This window comes from Nuphar pumila, chromosome 3 (genome assembly GCF_984573655.1).
Source record: "Nuphar pumila chromosome 3, dmNupPumi1.hap1.1, whole genome shotgun sequence".
NCBI lineage: Eukaryota > Viridiplantae > Streptophyta > Magnoliopsida > Nymphaeales > Nymphaeaceae > Nuphar > Nuphar pumila.
The window spans coordinates 64848051-64872264 of NC_143251.1; positions in this window are offsets into that span (position 1 = coordinate 64848051).

Below are 24214 nucleotides of genomic sequence, written 5' to 3' on the forward strand. Positions count from 1 at the left end.
GATAAATGGGAGGAGAGAGAAAAGACAAGTGGCGCCAATCCAGGGGACAAGGCTCCTATTTTTTTTTGTTTTTCAAAGTTCAGGTTTTTCAAAAGAAAAGTCTATGTGACACCACCTCAGTGTGGGTCCCACATTGCTTCTTTATTGAAATAAGAACAAGACAACAACCTCTTTTTGGAATTTTCATAAAATCTGGGCTAATTGGTAAAACAGGAATTTTTGGAAAGAGTTGGCCCCTGTAGGGCAATTTTGTAAAAGGAAGATATTTGAAATTGTCAAAAGGGCAAAATCTGAGATAAGGTGGCTGAAATCCATATTAAAACTATCCAGATCGTTTTCCTGAGGAAATATTTTAAAATTCATAGCCCTGGGGGTAAAATGGGAAGAATTGATAATTTTGAAGACCAAGGGTTTTGAAATCAATTTTGAAAAGAGTTGAAATTCTAATCTGGATTGAAAATTTTGAAATCGAGAGTTCTGGACCTCAAAATGACATGTTGTGCAGTGCAGTGATATGAAATGCTCATGCAATGCTATGCAATGACATGTCTTATGAAATATAATCTTGAACGAGGACTTGGAGATTCCTGTCTCTTGTCAGGAATAGAATTTTGAACATCTGAGCTGAAAATAGAGAAATTTTGAGAGTTGCAGATGAAATTTAGACTTTTGCAAGGTCCGGGTTCAGAAAATGACCATTTTGCCCTCCGGCGATTTCAAAGGCTAGATGATGATGTTTGGTGAAAATGTCGGGGAGGTGAGTGAAAATTTGGGGTGTTTACAGATGCCCCTCTTTGCTACTAAGTCGGCTTGTGGCCGAGCTTAGTGGCAAAAGAAAAACACACCAAATTTGAGCTATACATAAAAAAATGCCCCAATTAGAAGGATCTGACTCGGTATGAAGAAATTAGCCCGAGGAAGGTGGTAGATATGAAGTGAGGAATGAAGAGAAAAGACTCACTCTGTGAGAGTGAAATTCAGGTTTTATGCCCTTAACCTGGATGGGACAGAAAATGCTTCGTGTGGAACGAAGCTTAGGTTTGGCCCTTAACCTGATTGGGGAATGAAATACCTCATCAAAGGAGGCTCAGGTTTGTACCCTTATCCTGATTGGGCGGAAAATGAAATACCTCATCAAAGGAGGCTCAGGTTTGTACCCTTATCCTGATCGGGCGGAAAATGAAATACCTCTTTGAATGAGGCTCAGGTTTATACCCTTATCCTGATCGGACAGAAAATGAAATACCTCTTTGAATGAGGCTCAGGTTTATACCCTTATCCTGATCGAGCGGAAAATGGAATACATCTTCAGAGGAGGCTCAGGTTTGTACCCTTATCCTGATTGGGCGGAAAATGGAATACCTCTTTGGATGAGGCTCAGGTTTATACCCTTATCCTGATTGGGCGGAAGATGGAATACCTCTTTGAATGAAGCTCAGGTTTATACCCTTATCCTGATCGGGCGAAAAATGGAATACCTCTTTGAATGAGGCTCAGGTTTATACCCTTATCCTGATCGGGCGAAAAATGGAACATTTAGAAGGTGAATAAGACAACTTTTCTGGAAGAGGAACGAGGCGATGGAAATGGAATTGTAAGAGGCAATTTCGAAAAATGATCAAGACGATCCGGTGAATTTTTCATCATTGTGAAATATGAATAAAGTAAGGAGTAAGACGACATCTTTTGACAACACGAAAGATGGATATGGCAATCTTTTGACAAGAATAAGGTAACTCTTTCGGCAACGCGAAAGACAGACAAGGCAAACTCTTTTAGAGAAGAGTAAGGCAACTCTTGACAATGCAAAAGATGAATAAGGCAATTTTTCCAACGAAGAATAAGGAAACTCTTTCGGCAATGCGAAAGATGAACACAGGCGATCCAAAGGAACAAGGCGATTCTTTCGATAACGCGAAAGATGACAAAGGCAATCCAAAGGAATAAGGCGATTCTTTCGACAACGCGAAAGATGACAAAGGTAATCCAAAGGGATAAGGCGATTCTTCCGACAACGCGAAAGATGACAAAGGCAATCCAAAGGAACAAGGCGATTCTTTCGACAATGCGAAAGATGACAAAGGCAATCCAAAGGAATAAGGCGATTCTTTCGACAACGCGAAAGATGACAAAGGTAATCCAAAGGAATAAGGTGATTCTTTCGACAACTCGAAAGATGACAAAGGTAATCCAAAGGAACAAGGCGATTCTTTCGACAATGCGAAAGATGACAAAGGCAATCCAAAGGAATAAGGCGATTCTTTAGACAACGCGAAAGATGACAAAGGTAATCCAAAGGAACAAGGCGATTCTTTCGACAAAGCGAAAGATGACAAAGGCAATCCAAAGGAATAAGGTGATTCTTTCGACAACACGAAAGATGATAAAGGCAATCCAAAGGAATAAGGCGATTCTTTCGACAATGGGAAAGATGACAAAGGCAATCCAAAGGAACAAGGCGATTCTTTCGACAATGCGAAAGATGACAAAGGCAATCCAAATGGATAAGGCGATTCTTTCGACAATGCGAAAGATGACAAAGGCAATCCAAAGGGATAAGGCGATTCTTTCGACAACGCGAAAGATGACAAAGGCAATCCAAAGAAATAAGGCGATTCTTTCGACAACGTGAAAGATGATAAAGGCAATCCAAAGGAATAAGGCAATTCTTTCGACAATGCGAAAGATGACAAAGGCAATCCAAAGGAACAAGGCGATTCTTTCGACAATGCGAAAGATGACAAAGGTAATCCAAAGGGATAAGGCGATTCTTTCGACAACGCGAAAGATGACAAAGGCAATCCAAAGGAATAAGGCGATTCTTTCGACAATGCGAAAGATGACAAAGGCAATCCAAAGGGATAAGGCGATTCTTTCGACAACGCGAAAGATGACAAAGGCAAATCAAAGGAATAAGGCGATTCTTTCGACAACGCGAAAGATGACAAAAGGCAATCTAAAGGCGATTCTTTCGACAATGCGAGAGACAAATAAGGCGATCCTTTTAGAAAGGAGAAGGCGAATCTCTCGACAAAGCGAAAAATGAGTAAGGCGATCCTTTTAGAAAGGCGAAGGCGAATCTCTCGACAAAGCGAAAGACGAGTAAGGCGATCCTTTTACAAAGGAGAAGGCGAGTCTCTCGACAAAGCGAAAGACGAATAAGGCGATCATTTCGGAGAGAAGGCTAATCTTTCAACAACGTGAAAGATGATAAAGGCAATCTCATTCGAAGAGAAGGCTAATCTTTCAACAACGTGAAAGATGACAAAGAAAAATCTCTCGAAGGGGTCAAGATGCATCAATATGAACATCAAGCTCTCACTTAACGTCAGGATAGCTAGAAAATATTGTCAAAATGTTGAAAATTTTGTTGATTCAAAGTAATTGAAAATGATGCTCATTGTTGTGAAAATATTCCTTCTTTTCTACCTGAAGTATTACCTCCAAACAAAATTGACTTCATAGAATCAAGATTTGGAATCCAAATTGCTTACGATTGACCTTCTTCAAGGAAGTTATCAATTTCCTTGCTATGAACAGGAAAGAGAGAATTTAATATTATGAAAGCAATTGATGAAAGAATATTGATAATAGAATTTCACAAATTTAAAGAAGATTCTTGATAGATCTGGCAGTTTGAGATCCTGGGAGCTTCTCTCATGATAGTCTTTCTGCACTCTTTTGGCTCTCTTGGGTTTTTGCTACATTCTCCTTCATTTTGGAGATGTCCTGACTTTTTCTCTCTTTCTTTTTCCTCTCTTGCTCTCTTTTGGGAAGGGTACGTTACAAACTCCTTCAACTTGGAGATGTTTCGATCCTTCTTGGACGATATTGGCTCATGGGTTAGAGATCTTTGGATGATAGCTGAAATTAAATATCTTTTACGGATTGTCGGGAGGTTCATCGCATCTGCCTTCATCTCGACAGTGCTTTGGACTTTCCCTTGAAGGATCCGTCACAAACTCCGTCATCTTGGAGATGTTTCAAATCTTCTTTGGCCCTAGGGGTCTACTTGCTTAATTCGCCTTCATCTTGCCGACAAGTGAGAGATCCCTTTTGCGGATATTTAATTGCAGCTTAAGGTGATTTTGAGGAGACAGGGCTTGGATGAATTCTCTCTTTTTTCACAATCAGGATATTTCCACTGCCTCATCTTCACAAGAATGGTCTTTAAAAATATGCCATTGACTGCGATCAATATCAATCATTTGTGGCTTTGCAATAACATTGAATCTTCTTTTCTGGCTATATCGAGGATTTATCCTTCATCCTTTTGGTTGGCCAATAGAAAGAATTCGAATTTTGAATCTTTTATGGTGGGACAGTGGGGACACAGGGAAGTGTGTGAATCTGAGAGCTCACGCTCTCAAATTATAAAAGAAGGAAAGAAATCAAGTCCTTAAGATGGATTGAAAATGGTGTCAGGATGTGTCAAAACGGACATCAAGCTCTCACTCGAAGTCCGAATAGATAGAAAATATTGCAAAAATGTTGAGAATTTTGTTGTTGTTTCAAAGTATTTGAAAATGATATGCATTGTTGCAAGATTATTTCTCCTTTTCTACCTGAAGCATTACCTCCAAACGAGATTGAATTTGTGGAATCAAGATTTTGGAATCCAAATTACTTGTGATTGACCCTCTTCAAGGAAGCTATCAATTTCCTTGACATGAGTAGGAAAGAGAGTTTGATATTATGAAAGCAATTGATGAAAGGATATTGATAATAGAATTTCACAAATTTAAAGAAGATTCTTGATAGATTTGGCAGTTTGATATCCTGGGTGCTTTTCTCATGATAATCTTTCTGCATTCTTTTGGGCTTCGGGAGAGTTTATTACATCGTCCTTTATTTTGGAGATGTCTTGACTTTTTCTCTTTTTCTTTTTCCTCTCTTTCTCTCTTTTGGGAAGAGTACGCCATAAATTCCTTCAACTTGGAGATGTTTCGATCCTTCTTTGCCTCAAGGATTATGTTGATGAGATTGACTAATTGGCTTTAGAGGTCTCTGAATGATATCGAAAATTAAATATCTTTTAGGGATTGTCGGGAGGTTCATCGCATTTGCCTTCATCTTGACAGTGCTTTAGACTTTCAATGGAAGGATCCGTCACAAACTTCGTCATCTTAGAGATGTTTCAAATCTTGTTTGGCCCCGGGGGTCTACTCGCTTAATTCGCCTTCATCTTGACGACAATTGAGAGATCCCTTTTGCGGATATTTAATTGCAGCTTAGGTGATTTTGAGGAGACAGGGTTTGGGTGAATTCTCGCTTTTTCTATCGCTCAGGATATTTCCACTGCCTCATTTTTACAAGAATGGTCTTTAAAGATGTGTCATAACTGCGATCAATATCAATCACTCATGGCTTTGCAATAACATTGAATTTTCTTTTTTGGTCATATCGAGGATTTATCCTTCATCCTTTTGATTGGCCCATGAAAAGAATTTGAATTTTGAATCTTTCTTCTCAAAAGCTTCACTCTTTTGAAAGTAATGCTAAAGGTAAACTGAGGTAAAGATTTATGCAATAAAATTCTGAAATCAACAAATAATTGATTGACAAATTGACAAAATATTCTTGAAATCCTTGGTGAAAGAAGAGCATTTCAGGTTCGGTTTAACACATCCGTGGAGAAAATTCTCCTCTCTTTTTCCCCAAAAAGAGAGACTCAGGCTTAGCCCTTACCTGAATGGAAAATAGAAAATACTCCTCTCTTCCCTGAAGAGGAGGTGTTTGCAAAGCAAACTTTTGAAGAGAAATTGAGCTTTCGTCAAAGCTTCCTAATATTAGGCTTCTCTTATGGAAAGGGGGCCGATAGTAGTGAGGTCGAAAAATTGGGTCATGAAGGAACGAGTTCATCACACTCTCCCTAAAAAGAGGGTCCTTCATGACGAAAATGGCCTAGTAGGAAAATTGGGGTAGCCACAAGGAAAGCGAGTCTTCGTCGAGTCTCTCCCTATAAAAGGGTTCCTTGTGTGAAATTGGAAATTGTTTTGCAAACGGTTCACAAAGATACGAGTCCCTTCAAACTGTCCCTGAACAGGGGCTAAGTGAACGAATTGGATAGCATGCGAAAAGAGCGAGCTCCCTCGAACTCTCCCTATAAAAAGGGTCTCTCGCAAGAGAAAATGATTGAAATTGGATATTGGGATTGATTGACCCAAAGGTCAAAATTGGAAATTGAGAAATTGATTGTTGGAAATTGGGTGACCCGAAGATCGAAATTGGATGACCTAACGGTCGAAATTGAGAATTGGTTGACCAAAAGGTCAAAATTGTGTGAATCGAAGGTCAAAATTGGAGATTGAAAGTTGAGAGTATTAGAATTGAGCGACCAGGAGATCGAAATTGAAAATTGAGTGACCCAAAGGTCGAAATTGGAAACTGAATTTGAAAAATTAGAAATTGGGTGACCCGGAGGTCAAAATTAAAGAATTGACTGACCCGAGGGTCAAAGTTGAAGAATTGAATAATCCGAGGGTTGAAATTGAAGAATTGGCGGGTAAAAGGTCAAATTTGAGAAATTGACTGACCCTGAGGATTGAAATGACTTGGTTCAATGTAGGAGAATAAATGGCTCGAGTCAGAGCTCGAATAAGGTAAGGAGATCACGAGTCGGAACCCGGATCAACAAAGGAGAATGAAGAGCTCGAGTTGGAGCTCGAATAAAGTAAAGAGATCATGAGTCGGAACTCAGATCAACAAAGTAAAAATAATTTTGAGAGAAAACCCGAGTCGAAACTCGGTTTTTCAAAGAAAAAATAATTTGAAGGAAAACCCAAGTCGGAACTCGGTTTTTCAAAGGAAAAGTAATTTGAAGGAAAACCCGAGTTGGAACTCTGATCTTCAAAGGAAAATAATTTTGAGGAAAATCCGAGTCAGAACTCGGATCTTCAAAGGAAAAATGATTTAAAGGAAAACCCGAGTCGGAACTCGGTTTTTCAAAGAAAAAATAATTTGAAAGAAAACCCGAGTCGGAACTCGATTTTTCAAAGGAAAATAATTTGAAAGAAAGCCTGAGTCAGAACTCGATTTTTCAAAGGAAAATAATTTGAAAGAAATCCCGAGTTGGAACTCGATTTTTCAAAGGAAAATAATTTGAAAGAAAGCCTAAGTCGGAACTCGGTTTTCCAAAGGAAAATAATTTTGAGAGAAAACCCGAGTCGGAACTCGGTTTTTCAAAGAAAAAATAATTTGATGGAAAACCCGAGTCGGAACTCAGATCTTCAAATGAAAATATAGACCAACTTGAAAGTTGGATTTTGAAATGTACCAGTTCGAGTACTGATTTTGTTTTTGAAATAATACCAGTTCGAGCACTGGATTTTGAAATAATACCAGTTCGAGCACTGGATTTTGGTTCAGTACTAATGATTGCTTTTCAATTTTGAATAACAATTAAGAATTGTGATGGGACTGTTTGTTGAAATCCCAATACTGACCAAATTGATGTTAATGCAATTGGATGCAAATGAATGCAAATTGATGCTTATGAATGCACAAGTGTGAAAAATGAGAAATTTGTTTATCCTGCCTACATATAGAATAATTTTTTTTAAAATGCCCCTATGTAACTGGGAAAAGAAAGTTTGATCATTATTGAAGAGATTAGGAAGATTACAAAGGAAGAATAACTGCTTCAAGTATAGAACTTTTTCAAGTGTCGAGCATTAATGGGATCTGGTAATTCTACCCCATCGGCATTGATGAGCCGATATGAATTGCAGGGTAACGCTTCTTTGACTACATAGGAACCTTCCCAATTTGGCGACCATTTGCCGCCAGGATGATGCTTGAGATAAGCGGTGGATCGAAGTACTAAATCATTGACTTTGAATCTCCTCTCAATGACAGACTTCACGTACTACTTGGCTATTCTCTGGCGATAGGATTGAGCATGCTCTACTGCTTTTAGTCTTCTCTCATCGATCAAGTCTAGCTGAATTAATCGCTGCTGTTGGTATTGATCAAGAGGTAATTGTAGGAGTGATGCAAATTTCAAAGCGGGCTTCTAAACATGTAGCCGCAATACTACTTCTGTTCCATAGACCAACTCTGATGGAGTAGCATTTGTTGGAGTGCGAATGGTGGTCCGGTAGGCCCATAGTGCATCGTGGATCTTCTCATGCCAGTCACAACTTGTTTCTACAGTTCGCTCCAAGATACGAATTAAGATCTTGTTGGTGGCTTCTGCCTGACCATTCCCTTGAAGATAGTATGGAGCGGAAAAATGATGATAGATTTTGAACTTTGAGCAGAATGTCTTCATTCTTTCATTCTTGAAGTGACTTCCATTGTCCGACACAATGTCATGTGGGATGCCGAAACGGCAAAGGATGCTCTTGTGAATAAAAGAGAACACGTGTCGGCCTTCTACTGTGCGGAGATTGATAGCTTCTACCCACTTAGTGAAATATTCTGTTGCGGCAAGAAAGTATTTGTGGCCATTTGAAGCAGAAGGAGTAATGGGACCTACGACATCAAAGGCCCACATAGAGAACGGCCATGGAGAAATGACAGATTGCAAATATGTTGCTGGAGCATGAATAGAAGGTGCATGTATCTGACATTAGACACACTTTTTCACAAAATGATAGCAATCTTGCTGCATAGTCTTCTAATAGTAACCTGCTCTGATAATCTGCTTGACAAGGGTTTGGTAGCCGACGTGGCCACCACAAATGCCTTTGTGTGCTTCTCGCATGACTTCCTTGGCTTTGTCTTCGTCTAAGCATCTGGAATATTCTGAACTGAATCCGCGACGATAAAGGACATTGGCTAGAATGAAATATCGGGTAGACATACGCTGGATTGCTCATTGCTCTTTCTTTGAGAGTTCTGGAGAAAATTCACCAGTTTCTATGAAGTTTTTGATATTGTAATACCAAGGCTTTTTCTTTTGCTCAGCCTGGTTTACTTGTTCTGTTGGAAGGAAGGCAGGTTGTTCAAGTCTGCCAATTTCAAAAGAGCGACAAGATTCTCCATTTTTTAATGCCATAATGGAGCCTAGGCTGGCTAGACTATCAACCACTTGGTTAAAATCTCTCTTCATATGGAAGAGCTGAAATTCTTCGAACTTGCTGACGAGAGCTGAAACGATTTTCTGATAAGGAAATAGCTTCTGATCTTTCACTTGCCATTCGGCCCAGACTTGATTGACAGCAAGTAGGGAGTCATCGTATGCGTGCACTCTCTTGACATTGAAGTCTAGTAGAATCTTTAATCCTTGAATCAGAGCTTCATACTCAGCCATATTGTGGGTGTATTGAAAATCTAACTTGAGAGAAAATGGAATCATCTCCTTCTCATGAGTGATTAATAAGATCCCAATGCCTATTCTGGCTATATTTTTGGAACCGTCAAAAAATAAGTTTCAGACTGGAGATTGCTGGATATTGCATATTTGCTCATCCGGAAAATCATCTTCGGCTTTCACTTCTTCTACCAAGGGAAACTCAGGCAATTGATCTGCAATTGCTTGGCCTTTGATTGATTGTTGTGACACATATTTTAACTCATACTGCATCAGTAAGACTTGTCATTTGGTGACTCGTCCACTAAGGAAAGGTTGCTCTAAGATGTACTTGAGAGGATTGAGTTTAGACAAGATTTTGACTTCAGATGCCAGCAAGTAGTGTCTTAGCTTTTGACACATCCACACCAGAGCTAGGCAGGTCTTCTCTATTTGAGAGTATTTATTTTCATAGTCTATGAAAGTCTTACTCACATAATAAATGGCGTGCTCTATCAAGCTGCCTTCGTTATACTGTGCCAAGAATCTGTTGCATGCGACTTGATTGACTGATATGTATAGCAAAAGGGGTTTTCCCAATTCTGGCGGCTTCAGAATGGGAGGATTGAGAAGATACTCCTTGATCCGATGGAACGATTGCTGACATTCTAGTCCCCATTCGAATTTCACTCCTTTTCTGAGTAAGTGGTTGAAAGACTCGCATCTCATTGCCAAGTTGGAAATAAATCGCCGAATTGATTGCATGCATCCCTGAAAGCTATACAATTCTTTGAGATTTGTCGGGGGTGGCATATCAATGATAGCCTTTGCTTTGGCTGGGTCAACTTCAATTCCCTTTTTGCTGACCAGAAAACCCAACAGTTTGCCTGATTCGACTCCAAAAACACACTTTTGGGGGTTAAGTCTTAACTTAAAAAGGAGGAGTCGCTTGAAAACTTGATAAAGGGATTCAAGGTGATCTTCTTCCTCTTTGGATTTCACGAGGATATCATCAACGTATGCATCCATGATTTTGCGCATCTGATCGTGAAAGATAATGGCCATCACACGTTGATATGTTGCTTCTGCATTCTTGAGCCCAAATGGCATGACTGTATAACAAAAAGTGCCTCAAGGCGTGGTAAAGAAAGTTTTTGATTGATCGCGGGCGACCAACTTAATCTGATTATAGCCGGAATATCCATCCATAAATGAGAACATGGCGTGTCCTGCCGTGCTGTCGATTAGAAGATCAATGCTTGGAAGTGGATAATCATCTTTCAGAGTTGCTTTATTGAGGTCCCTGAAGTCTATGTGAATCCTCACTTTGCCACTTTTCTTTGGAACAACGACAATATTGGCTAATCAATCTGGGTAGTCAATAGTTCGAATGAATCCTGCTTTGAGCAAGTCTTCAAGTCCTTCTTTGACTTGTTGTTCTATTCTAGGATCCATTTTCCTCAGCTTCTACTTAACTGGCTTAGCATCTGGCTTTAAAACAAGGCAGTGTTTGACAAATTTTGGGTCTAAACCTGGCATATCTTCATATTTTCATGTGAACACTTCTTCATATTGCTTAAGAAAATTTGTAAGCCTTTCTTTATCTTCTAGGCTCAGACTGGTTCCAATCTTGAGAATTTTGGGATTGTCTTCCGACCCTATATTGACATCTTCAGTTGGATCTTGTACTAGAGCAGATGGTTCATCCTGTTTTTGAACTGAGGCGAACTCTGACAATTCTTGAAGAGTTTGATCAAATTTTGTATAATCATCTGACTGCTTTGTGACCTTGTAATCTTTTGTGCTCGCCTTGACTCGGTGAATTATTGTCGGTTTCTGAAGAGCCTTTGGATTGAGAACGAGTTTCTTGATTGCTCGGGAAGACATTCTGAAATTTTGGATAAGAAATTTGATTCAGGTAAAATCACCCATCATAAGACAAACAATCATTTGAAAAGAACCATGCATAAAATGACATTGAAATTAGGAGATAGAGAGAAAGGAAATGGATGACATCCAGATAGACAAAGAAACTTGACATTTTATTGATTTGACTTGATCAAAGACATTGAGATATTTATTTTGAAAGGGATAGAAAGGAAGTGCAACAATGATTTTTTAATGTGCTGTAAACACCCAAAATTTTCACTCACCTTCTTGACATCGCCCTCAATCGGAAGATTTCAGTTCTCCGGAATCAATGAAGGAAAAAATGGTCATTTTCTGAATATTAAACCTTGCAGAAAGTCTAAAATTTCATTCTTGAGCCTCAAAATTTCTATATTTAGGTTCAGAAACATTTTCAAGATGCAAATTTTCAAAATCCTTTTTTTGGACAAAAAGCTAGAATTTCCAAGTCGTGGCTCAGAGTAGCATTTCTTGAAACATGTCTTTGCATAGCATTGCATGAACATTTCATATCATTTCACTGCACAGCATGTCATTTCGAGGTCCAGAAACTCTTGATTTCAAAATTCTCAATCCAGATTCGAGTTTTAACTCTTTTCAAAATTGATTTCAAAACCCTGGGTTTTCAAAATTGCCAATTTTTCCCATTTTACCCACAGGACTTTGAATTACAAAAGTTTTTCTCAGGGAAAACAATCTGGATATTTGGATATTGATTTTAAAGATTTTATCTCAAAACTTTTTGCAAAAAGATTTCAAATCTCTTTACGAAATTTTTTACATTTACTTTATCCATATTTTTGCCCTGAAAAACCAATTTTTTCCAATTTCTTAAAAACAAACAAAGTTTTATCTCGTATTATAAAAATTTCAAAAAAATTCAAAAAAAAAAAAAAGAAATTTTTTTCACAACAAACCCAGATCAGTCACTGAGCATCATTGTATCTATTCTATTGTAGATGTAGGGGATAATGAAAACGATATGTAATAGGGATAGGATGGAAAATTTATGCCAATGGTGCTTGCTGTAGTAGATTGTTGGAGATAGTGAATATTTACAACAACTGTAAATTGGAGCAAAGCCTTCAGTTTTGAACTTAGCAAATCTTTGTTTTTGCAGCAAATCAAAAATTGCACAAGGGATGTGCTGAATAAGACATTTTGCAGAAAAAAATCACAAAATGAAACTTGTTACAAGCTTCTAAACTAATATCAGATGTCTATATACCCTGTCATGAATAGAACCAACGCCCACAAATAAAATTTACTGTATATACTTATCTACATTCAGTTTTACAGAGGATCCCAATCTGCTGGAATCCAAAACCAGTATTAACACCAACTGTTGATCCTTTTTTTTTTAGGGGAAATCTAAACTATATGGGAAGAAAGGGTTAAACTGTTGTAAAATACAAATGACATTAGTCGTAATGTGATGGGTTTTACGAAAAATAATTCTTAAATCAAAATCAATGTCAGCTGTGGGGATTCTTAATGAATTAGACCGAATACATCAAATTATGATGCTTGTGGATATCAATGGAATCTGATTCCACAGAGAGCTGAACATAAAAGAGACTCTTGCAGCAAATCTTACCATGGATCATGGTGAAATCCCAACAAGCTTCACAAAAAATCAAACCCAGAGATTAATAACATAGTTTATGCTAACATAGTCAATATAATGCTATTGATATTGTATGAATAAAACTGATCAGAAGAGAGAAACTAATAGTTTTAATGCATAACAGTTAATGAAGTGGATTATAAGGAATGAAGTTAGAACTAAAATGAAATGCTAAGTGGACAAGAGTTTTTAATGCCGAAACCCAGCAAAAAAAAATGGCATCGACACCTGTATTTATAAAAGTGGAAAGCATAAGGGACGCCATATCCAGAAAATGCAAAGTTGTTGAGCTGTAGGTCAACCCTTTACCCTTTTGCAAGAAATCTGAAACTTAAAGTGCATCTCCAGACCAGTATACACTGAAGCAACACTATTGGATGGTTCTGCTACACATTTTGACATCACATGATCTGTTCCCTCTAACTTAGACCTGATCTCTGCGGCAGAATGAGGGTCCTAAAACAGAATCCTGAGACCTTTAGGGGGGTTGGATTTTGCAGAGAAAACCTGAGGCAAGATGCTTATATGTGATTGGTTTTCTATTAGACTCGGATTCAAATCTCATCGTGGGACATAGATCGTTGTGTGGCAATGAAACCATCCTCAAGCATTCCAATGTAAAAAAAAAAAGGAAATAAAACTAAAGTGGTAAAAGAACAACACCATTATCTGATAACGAATTAAAATACGAAAGAGAACCTATGGCAAATTATGCGAGATCATGGAAGAAGGAAGATGAGTCAAAGTGAAATCGAAACTGATCATAAAAAAAAAGAAAATAAACTTAGAGATTCGAAGCCCAGATGAACCAGTGATGCTATTCCAGGGTGTCACATATTATTAGTGTTGGATGGGGCCATGGCTGTAGATCGGCTTGACAGGCTTTTGCCATATACATAATTCCTACTGATGATGAGTTTTGCCATGCGTGATGTCAACAGGAGGCTAATTTCCCAAAGGAAACGGCTATATGATATAATGGTGTCCAACACCAGGTGTTCTAATGCAAGCATAAGCAGGGGTTCAGATTAAAGCATATAGAATAAATTGGGATCTCGATAAAAAATGGATGTTCAAGCTGAGGATTATAAACTAAAGAACAATTCTTGACCGATGCAATGCTATATGAGGCAGTAATATTACATGAAGCGTAAATGATGCAGCTAAACAACACAATATGCAATTGTTGAACAAGAATGAACAATGACATGCGACGTATTCCTGGATATAAAACATATACAGAGCGCCTGAATAGATGTTATTATAGGGGGAATAATGAATGCAATAGGTTTAAACCGAAGGGATTTTGAAGACAAAAAAAAAATGAAATGACGAGCAAAATATCAATTAAGGGATCAAGCGTAAATCAAATTTAAAAAAAAAAAAAAAATTAAGAACAGGAATCAAAACAGATTTAAAATGTAAACCAAATATGAATCGAAACAAATAAACAGGAAATAGGAATCAAGACAGGAATTAAAACAAATCACAAAATAGAAATCGAAATCAAATAAAATAAAAGAGAGAAGAAAGAAAAAGAAAGAAGCAGGTAAAAGCAAAGAAAATCATAACCCAACTCAAAACTTGTTAATATTAAAATCAAAATAAGACAGGAAATAATGAAAAGAAAGGGGGAGAAATCGAGATGTTGGAGCATAATGACTCCATTATTCTTGCCATGGGAGGGTCGATCCTGCTATAGGCAGATCGACCCTACCTCTACTGCATTTTGAAGAAGGACTTGTATCGAGAGATGAAGCAGAATTATCAAAAAAAAAAAATTGAGAAATACAATAAAACCAGAATCAAAAGAGAGAGTGAACGAATACTTACCTGTAGCTGGAATCAAGCTTCTTTTAGTTGTCTGGAAGGAAGGTACCTAAGGAAGGATAAGAGATTGAGAAAACCAGAGAAAAAAAAGGGATAGAGAGGAAAAGGGGCAAAATCGATCAAGTGGAGAGGTGAGAGCGGATCCCTTGCTTCGTCTTTATGCTCCCCTTTTAAAGAAGAAGATGATAGTTCCAGAGAGGTTCAGTTGGCGATGGAAGGTAGAAAAAATGAGAGATTTCGAGGAGGTTTGTTTGAGATCAACGATAGAGGTAGGAGAAGACGGGTGCGCGGGAAGGAGTTGTTGCCCTTTTCCTAAAATTCCTAAGGGGGGCTCCTTTCAAATTTTTTTCTAAAAGGTGGTTTAAAAAGTGATTTTCAAAAGGGGTTTTTTAAAAACCGATTTTTGTTAGATATATATATATATATATATATATATATATATATATTTCTCTTCTTTTCTTTTTCTTTGTATTTTCCAATTTTTTAAATGAAACTAAGAAAACAAGGGATTTAATACCAATTTATAAATTTTTTTTTAGAAATATTTATAAAAGAGTGTTTTCTGAGAATTTCAAGTCATTTTGGGGAAATTTCTTCAGAAGAATGGGTTTGGATCCAAGTTTTTAGCAAATGTTCAAGTTTTGAAACTCAAATCGAGAAATACAACGCGATGGATCCAAACGGATGCCGGATGGACTGTCTGAGCTATTTAAAAACTATTTTTGATATTTTCTGTAATTTTAATTTAAAAGTTGGACAATGAGACTCAGATTTGGATCTTGACAATGGATCTAGATCCGAAATCAAGTCAGATATATAAAATGAATTTAATTTAAGTAAAACTTGAGAAATGAACTGAAATTTAGATTTAAAAGTGACTTAATTGCTCAAAAAATGATATCAGGGGCAAAAAGGGAATATTTAAAAGATTTTAAAAAAATTGAGGTGTTTACAGATGCCCCTCTTTGCTACTAAGCCGGTTGAAAGCTGAGCTTAGTGGCAAAGAAAATGCTCCAAATTTTGAAAAATGCCCCAGTCAGCAGATCTGAACTGGATATGGAGGGATTTATTTGAAATACATGGCTTCTCAAGCTTAATATCTTATCCTGAATGGCTTTTGGGGAGACGAAATCCTTGAAAATGATATGACTGCATAACAGAAATGAGGAAATCGTGATGGGACTTTGGGCGAAGATCTCGAAATGATAAAAGATAAGAATTTTGATCAAGTCTCATGAGTGAGGCGAGATCAGCTTTTGGGATGACTCAGGTTCAGCCCTTAACCTGGATGGGACGAAGATATGTCAAGATAATTTTGATGGGGAAAGGAATATATGAGGACCTTGATGGGACATTTTTGAGAAAATGACTCGTGAGATGAAGCTCAAGTAAGATCCTGTCCTGGATGGATATACAAAGTATGGGTTCCTTGATGGGAAGAACCATGATGGGACTGGAAGGAAACACCTCGTCGAAACAAGGGAAACTTGTTGGAACGAGATTCAGGTTTAACCAAAACCTGAAAAAGGAAGATACCTCGAGGGGCGAGGTTCAGGCTTAACCCTTATCCTGAAGGGGACAACCAAATGGAATCTTCGAGTGAAGAGACCATGATGGGACCTTCGGAGTTTGGACGAACAAATCCGAAAAGGGGTTTGCGAAAGGAGGAAGATGGGGTTCCCTAAAGCTTTGAAAAAGAGACGATCTTGGGCGTCTCATGGCTGAGACTGAAATAGCTTTTGAATTTAATGACCTCTCACAAAAAATACAGGTTTGACCCTTGACCTGAGTGGGTATAACCATACAAAATTCTCGGATGAAGAAACCGTGTTGGGACAGGAAGAGATACTTTAACTGAATGAGGCAACTCTTCTGAAAAGATATAAACAACGCTAGGTTGCATCAAAATGTATATTGAAAATTTATTTCATTCTTGGAATATCTAGAAAATTTTGCCAATAAGATAAATTTATAGTTGACTTCAATGCTTGAAAATGTGCACATATGTGTGAAAGATATGTCCGCTTTTACCTAGAGTATTTTCTCCATCGAGGTTAACCCCTCGGTCTTAAGAGTCAAATTCAAAATTTTAGCGCTGATGACTTTCTTCAAGGAAGTTATCCATTTCCCTGATATAAGAAGCGAAGAAATATTCTTAATTTCATAAAAGCAAGTAGTGAAAAGATATTGGTAAAAGAATTTCGCATAAGAAAAGATGACTTCTAGCAATTTCAGCAGTTTGATATTTGGGTGTTTTCCCATGATGATATTTTTGCACTCTTTTTGAGTCATTGAACTTTTTCGGGCTTTTTACATCATCCTTCATTTTGGAGATGTCCTGACTTTTCTCTCTTTTTCAGGGAAGGGTACGTGGTTGATATTTTGAAATGATCTTTTTAAAACAATTATTTTCAATAAAACTTTGGAAAATCGTCAACCAAAAATATAAAAACCGACTTTCCACAAAGTGGTAAGTACGGGTCGAATCCTCAGGGAACATGAATTAATCACGATATGTCTAGAAAATTTGATTTATTAATTACAAATATCAATCTACAATTTTAAAGTTAATACAACTACAATTAATCACTAAAATGAAAATGAAAAAGCACTCAGTCTTCTGCTCCACACCAAGGGTATTTCCGTCTTTTCGCCAATTAGAGAATCTTCGCGCTTGGACAATAACCCTGGAAACTAAATATGCTTTTCAGCCTAAAAATGCAGAAAATACAAAGTTAGTATTCTATTCTAACAATGCAAACAATAACTAAAACTAATTCTAATTTTACGAAAATAATAAAACAAATGCTACTTATCAAACAAAAATTAAATAAAATACTAAATTAATTCTAAAATTAACCAAATTAATTCTACTAATGCTGTATGATGATTATGCAACTCCTAAAATGCAGAAACTACTGAAAACAAGTCTAAAATGCCGAAACTAAGAAAATTACGAAACTGCCCCTAACTAGTGTAAAATAGCATTCTGACAGGTTATCGGAAAACCACTGTTTGACAGGGCAAACGAGGTCCGATTTTCCCGAAATTTGTTCTGTTATGCAACTGACAGATTAAAAAAACTGACAGTTTTTACAGAATTTAAAAACAGTATCTGGAACTCCAGATATAAGCGTTTCAAATCTGGAAAAAATCAGGATATCGAAAGTCCTGTAATTTGAAATCCAGAAAAAGCGGTTTTTGCAAAACGCTTAAAAATCAGACCAAATCAACTCCGAATGAGCTGAAATTTGGTCTGCAGTCAAATAACACGTCAATAAAGTGAATAGAATAAATTTTTTTGAAAAACACAGAATTTTTGCACAGAAAATAATGCTAGTGCGACAGGGCAAAAATCTGGTTTCTATTTGAGTGCACTATTCACTATGTGAAACTATTTTAACACTCTAAAAGACAAATCAAACCTAATGCAATCTAAATGACACTGTATAACAGTGTATATGCAAATGATTATTACAACTATGCTAAATATATGATGAAAGAAATACGATAAGCAAATTATGACTAGCTATGTTTAAATAATGATGCGAATGCAACTATACTACTCAATGAAGGGTGATTCTAATTACTATGTTAAACACTAAATAACTATAACATTCAACGACACACAATACACAAATCACACCCACTTCTACACTAAAACTAAATTAGCAAAATAAACTAATTAGTATAAAAATCACAATAACTAATACCAAACGAAAGTAATGCACTAAAGAACAAAGGTTAGGATTAGGGTTCACTCGGTTGACTCAACGAAGCTTGGTTTTGACTTGGGTAGGCTCGAGCTATGTTTGACTCGACTCGGACTAGTGTGGACTCGGCTAGGTTTGGCCGAACTAGTTGGGTTCGGTTTTGGGGTTGACTTAGTCAACTAAGATTGGCTTGATTTAGGTGGGCTCGGTTGACCTAAACTTAGGTTGGGTTGACTGGGTTAAGGTTGAATCGACCTCGGGTTTGTCTTGACTTTGACTTAGGCTAGGTTGACTTGACTAGACTCCAAGGGATGGAGACTAGGGTTTGACTCGAGTTAGGTCTTGGTCTTGGACTCGGTCTAGGGTGGACTTAGTCAACTAGGGTCGGGTTGACTTAGACTCAACTAAGTTTGACCCAACTTAGGTTTGACTAGGCTCGAGTTGTGTTTGACTTGGGCTAGGGTTCAAGTTGACTTGGACACAAGGCACACCTAACTAAGTCAACTAGGTTAACTCGGTTATGGTAGGTTTCAATAGGTGGACTAAGGTTGACTCGACCTAGGCTCGGTTTTGATTAGGTTCAGTAGAATCGGTTTTGACTAGGTCAAGGGGGTTTAGACTAAGGTTTGACTCACTTAAATTGGGTCAATTAAAGTAGCACCTTATTAACTCACCTACAATTAATTCAAAGTTGCCGATTTTAATGAAGGAGGTTAGGAAAATAAAGTAATGATTATCAATGCTCAACTTGGAAATGCTTTGGATTCTCCAAAAACCGCCCCACTTAATGAGGGAGTTACTCTTCTTAATTGTATTTAAACTCTCACTTTGGAAAATGAAAAGTCCAACTTAGAAGAAAACCCCACGATTTTTGCTTTCCCAACTTGAGTAAAGAGCATTTATTCCTTTCTGAAAATCATGGGACTTAATTTGGAATTTTAGTTTAATTTCAAAAACACTTTCCAAGATCAAAGAGTAACTCCTACTTTAATGCACATCCAAAATTTATTTCCTCCTTAAATATCCCACACGATTTTTGGGGAATCCACTCTTTCCAAAAACTTTTTAAATGCAATTACCTTAATTGCCTCCCCTCTCAAAATCGCCAACTCTAAATTAAGACTATACTACCAAAGAATTTAAGACTCACCTAGGTAATGAAAAGACCTAATTGAAAAACATGACTTTCTAGAATTAAATGCTGCCCTAATTACTAAAACCTACTTAAATGACCACTAAAAATGGCTATGAGATAAAACCCTAATACATTGAACCTAGACACCTTCCTAACTCAACTAATGGCAATTAAGACTTTCTAAAAAAATCGACCTAGAGCTCAATAGGAGCTCTAATGGCTGTCTCCCCACCTTGGGGAAGAAGAAGATCCACACGAAAATAAAAAAAATAAAAATATAAATTAACAAAAAGTGATAAAACTAAATAACCTCTATTTTGATAAAACTAAATTAGAAAATAGTAAAAAGGACTCATAATTACACAAATGCTAACAAGAACATCACTATGCTGGAATTAAAAACATAAAGAAAAGAAAACTTAATTTTTGTAATTTTCTTCAATAGACTCAAAACACAAAAACCGAAAATGATTAAAACAATTAGTTAAATCAATCCTAAAATAACGCAATGACTAACACAAGTTTATGCTAATGTTAACATACTAAACACACAGTAAACCACATGACTTACCAATCTAAACACACTTTTTACAAAAATGCAAAGATCGGCTAGAATATCTCTAGCCGATTTTTTTTTCTTTTTTAAAAATAAAATCAAAACAAGACACAAGCACAACCCACAAATAAAATGAATTAAAATGAACTTTTATAATTGAATTTTCAGCAAAACAACTCAATACACATGCTGGACAAAAAAAAAAATCAAAACAAAGAAAAATATTTTTGTAAAAATCAAGAATCGGCTACAAATAGTCTAGCCGATTTTTAGATTTTTTGCTTTTCAAGTGAAATCAAAAGCACAACTCACCACTCACCGACTAAGATGAATAAAAATGGATTTTTCTAAATGGAATTTCAGTAGAACAGACCCAAGAACACCTATGAGAAATTTGAATAATCGGCTAGATGAAGATCTAGCTGATTTTAATGAAAAGAATGAAAAATCTAAAAAAAATCAATTTCAATGAATCAAACAAACACATAAACCTAATCTAACGTGCTGGCCTATGCACGAAATCCAATCTAAGGTTGAAACAAAAAGAAAAATAAGAAACACACAGAAAATAAAATAAAAAGAAAGAAAACCAACACCCAATTCGGTTTTAGCTAGAAGAGAAGGAAGAAGAAGACCTACCTTTTGGAAGATCCAACGACCGGGGGGATGAAGAAGAGCGGACCGTGGCTGGAGATGGACGTCCTAAACAGTTCAAGAATGCTGGACTTCACCAAAAAACGGCACCTTTGCAGCTACTACACGTTGGAGATCCACCGAAGATGGAATATGAGCCGATTCTCGATCGGAGGATGTAGAAAGCCGGATGGAGGTAGGGCCGGCTCACCTTGGTGGTGTGTTTCGCACTCCCGCACAAGGTTAATGGTCTCCACCTCTGCTACACCTGCAAAAATACAGAAAAATGGTGAAACTACAGCAAGGGGAAAGAAAGAAATGGAAAGGAACAAAAGAGGGATAAAAAATATGCTTGAAAATCAAGCATAGATCGGTCTTCAATGGCCAAAACGTGGGGGAAGATGGAGAGGAAGGAGTTGCTGGAGTAGATTCACTGCAAGGGGCGTCCAAACACAGCCAAAGACGCCTAGGGTTCTTTAAAAAAAACTATTTATAGTTTTGACATTTGCAGAAAGAAGGTTAAAAAAATAAAATTTGCTAGGCGCCACTTTCTGGGGGGTTTTCAGAAAAACTTTTTGAAATGGATATGGATAGGCGTGTGGGTTGGGTTTTTGGCTTCCTAAGAGTTGATCCAAGGTCCAATTAACCTAAATGGGTCGGATATGGATCCGATCCATCTCGAAATCCGTGCCCAAACACTAAAATAGCCATAACTCTCTCATTTTAACTCCGATTTTTCTGAAATTCGAACCACAGCCCCTTACTATCAAAACACCTCTAAACATGGGTTTAAAACCTTAAACTTGATACAAAATGCATGAAAAACTTGTTTACATGATGTGCATTTCATGCATCATCAGTACGTCACAAACTCCTTCATCTTGAAGATGTTCCGATCCTTCATTTATCTTAGGAATTATATTGAGGATATTGGCTCAAAAAGGTCTTTAGAGGATAGCAAAAATCAAATATCTTTTAGGGTTTGTCAGTAGGTCCATCACACTCGCCTTCATCTTGACGGTGATCTGAATTTTCTCTAGAAGAATCCTTCACAAACTCCATCATCTCGGAGATGATCCAAATCTTCTTTGGCTCCGGGGGTCTGCTCGCCTATTCGTCTTCATCTTGACGACAATTGAGAGATCCCTTTTGCAGATATTTGATTGCAACTTTAAATGAGAGGATATGGATTAAGTGGGTTCTTTTATAGCTCAGGATATTTCCACTATCTGATTGCCAGAAAATCATCTTTAAACATGTGTCATAGCCATGATCAATATCAATTTTCTTCTGGCTTTTCAACGTCATTGAATATTTCTTTCTCTGATTATATCGAGGACATTTCTCACATCCTTTTGGTTGATCAACAAGTAAAGATTTGAATTTTACCTCTTTTTCGCAAAAAGTATCACCTTTTTGGCAAGAATACTAGAGGTAATCTGAGGTAATTCTTTTGTGTAGTAAGATTTATTGGAATCAACATATGCTTTTAGCAAATTGGCAAAGTTTTCACGAATTCTTTGCGAAATAATCACTCAATATAGATTTTGATAAGACCTTGAGTTGCATTTATGATTTTGGACATTCTGGCCAGTAGAATTGGGACCTTTTATTTAATGACCAGCGAAGGAGCCGGAACCTTTCATTTAACGACCAGTGAAAACTGGGACATTTTATTTAACGACCAGCAAAGTGGTTGAAACCTTTTATTTAACGACCAGTGAAAACTGGGACATTTTATTTAACGACCAACAAAGTGGTTGAAACCTTTTATTTAACGACCAGTGAAAACTGGAACATTTTATTTAACAACCAGCAAAGTGGCTGAAACCTTTTATTTAACGACCAGTGAAAACTGGAACATTTTATTTAACGACCAACAAAGTAGCTGTGACATTTCATTTAACGACCAACGAAGTAGCTGGGACATTTCATTTAACAACCAGCGAAGTAGCTGAGACATTTCATTTAACGACCAACGAAGTAGCTGGGACATTTTATTTAACGACCACCGAAGTAGCTGGGACATTTCATTTAATGACCAGCGAAGTAGCTGGGATATTTCATTTAACGACCAGCGAAGTAGCTGGGACATTTCATTTAACAACCTTTGATTTAATGATTTGATCTAAGATTTAGACTTTTGAAAGACGACCAGTACGAGGACTGAGTTTTGTGACTGAACTTGATCTTTAGATTTGAAGATTTTGAGAGGTAACCCTGTGCGAGGAGTGGGTTTTTCAATTAACTTGGTCTTTATATTTGAAAATTTAGCAAAATAATCAGTGCGAGCACTGGGGTTTTCAACTGAGAGTTGGGAATGAGACCGTCATTTTCAAGATATTTAGAGATAGAAGCAGAAATGATTGTCGGGGTTTCAGGATTATCCCTTATCCCGAAGGAAAAATAGAGTAGACATTTGATGAGAATTTAGAAAATGATGATTCAGGTTTATCCCTTAACCTGAAAGGAAAAGAAGATTTTTATGAAGAGATAACCTGAGACTTGAATTTAGAAGGAATATGACAAGATTTATGATTTTATGATCTATGATTTAGATGGACCAGCACAGTTAGCTGTATGCGGTCCAATCCTCAAGATTAACCCCTTATCCTGAACGAGGAAAAAGAAAGAATAATATTTGAGAAGATAGAAGAAGATAGAATTTTAATGAAAGATTGATAAAAATGGAAAAAATTTTGAGGAAATTGATTTATTTTGTAAAAAGAATTCTCACGAGTAGCATTGTTGATATTATAAGTGATCTCAGGACTATTCCTTATCCTGAATGGGAAAAAGAATACTTCGAATGTCGAGGTTCAGGTTTATCCCTTAACCTGAAAGGGAAAAGAATAGAACAAAATTTAAAAAAGTGGGGAAAACTTAAGAAATTTATTTGAAAACATGAAAAGAATTCTCACAGGTAGCATTGTTGCTCCTGTGAGGGGTTTCAGGATTATCCCTTATCCTGAATGGGAAAAAGAATAGAATTTAAGAAAATTTAATGAAGGGAAATTGATATAAATCTAGAAAATCAATAAAGATTGAAAAAACTTGCATTTACAAAAGAATCCTCATAGGTAGCGTTATTGCTCCTACGAGGGGTCTCAAGATTATCCCTTATCCTGAATGGGAAAAAGAATAGAATTTAAGAAAATTTAGTGAAGGAAAATTGATATAAATCTAGAAAATCAATAAAGATTGACAAAACTTGTATTTACAAAAGAATCCTCATAGGTAGCATTATTGCTCCTACAAGAGGTCTCAGGATTATCCCTTATCCTGAATGAGAAAAAGAATAAAATTTAAGAAAATTTAATGAAGGAAAATTGATATAAATCTAGAAAATCAATAAAGATTGACAAAACTTGTATTTACAAAAGAATCCTCATAGGTAGTGTTATTGCTCCTACGAGGGGTCTCAGGATTATCCCTTATCCTGAATGGGAACACCTCAGACAACGAGGGTCTGGTTCATCCCTTAATCTGAAAGGGTACACCTCGGACAACGAGGGTCAGGTTTATCCCTTAACTTGAGGGGGAACACCTCGGACAACGAGGGTCAGGTTTTTCCCTT